General features: G+C 41.9%; 1 non-coding gene across 1 annotated transcript; it reads right to left on the bottom strand.

Moving 5' to 3' along the window:
• Window positions 1-235: 235 nt before the first annotated feature.
• LOC140428963 (U2 spliceosomal RNA) lies at window positions 236-420 on the bottom strand. The gene has a single exon (XR_011948963.1). It is a non-coding gene; the product is annotated as a U2 spliceosomal RNA (small nuclear RNA).
• Window positions 421-946: the final 526 nt, after the last annotated feature.

The following is a 946-nucleotide window of genomic DNA, read 5'->3' as shown; positions in this document are numbered from 1 at the left end:
AAAACATGATTTATAAAATATAAAGTTTATATGTCATTTGACCCAAATGATTTACAAATCTATTATCTAGTATTTCTATGAACAAATTATTCAGAGTCCTCTGCTTGCTATTGACTGATTGTAAAGTGAAAAGTCGCCATAGTCCCAGATGACCATAGATCACACCTCCGGCGTAGGGCAAGGTTAAGAAGGTGGGGCCTTCATGAAATTGAACCCACACTGCTGGCCGTGCTCCTCAGAATGAACCAACTGTCTAACTAACTGAACTAAACTGGCCCTCAGGAAGGAGAAAGCCCCTGTCCCAACTCCCTGTCCTAAAAATCAATGTAATATTTGGTCCACAGATAGGGAACGTATCAGATATTAAACTGCTAAGAACAGTAACTACACTTGATCTTAGCCAACAGGCCAAAAAACGATGGAGGACTTTACCTTACTGATTGTACAATGGAATTAAATTTGAATTCAATAAAAATCTGGAATTTAAAGTCGATTGCAACCATTGTCAATTGTTGCAAAAACCCATCTGGTTCGCTAATGCCCTTTAGAGAAGGAAATCTGCTGTCCTCACCTGGTCTAGCCTACATGTGACTCCAGATCCAGATTCACAGCAATGTGGTTGACTCTTTAAAAAATGCATCTCAGTTTGGGGGCAATTAGGGTGTAGCTATCTGGGATGGCCACTTCCCGATTACAAAATGGACACTTTGCAAAGATTGCAGGGAAAATGGACAATACTGAGAAAACAAGCAGGTTCAGGGTTGGTCTGTTGATTGGAGCTGCAGCTCCCAGACAAGACCAAAACTGCAAACCCATTAGCATACTAATGGGCCATCTCCAGGGACAAAAAAGTAACATTTAAGTAAACGATACTAAGGCAGACACCCCGGCGCCAGAGTAGACCAGAACAAAGCAGGCCAACGGCCACCTACTGTATAGGAACGAT

The sequence above is a fragment of the Scyliorhinus torazame genome, chromosome 8, assembly GCF_047496885.1.
Source record: "Scyliorhinus torazame isolate Kashiwa2021f chromosome 8, sScyTor2.1, whole genome shotgun sequence".
Lineage (NCBI taxonomy): Eukaryota > Metazoa > Chordata > Chondrichthyes > Carcharhiniformes > Scyliorhinidae > Scyliorhinus > Scyliorhinus torazame.
Note: the sequence above shows the minus strand (reverse complement) of the source record. Positions and strands in the feature narration are given on the sequence as shown.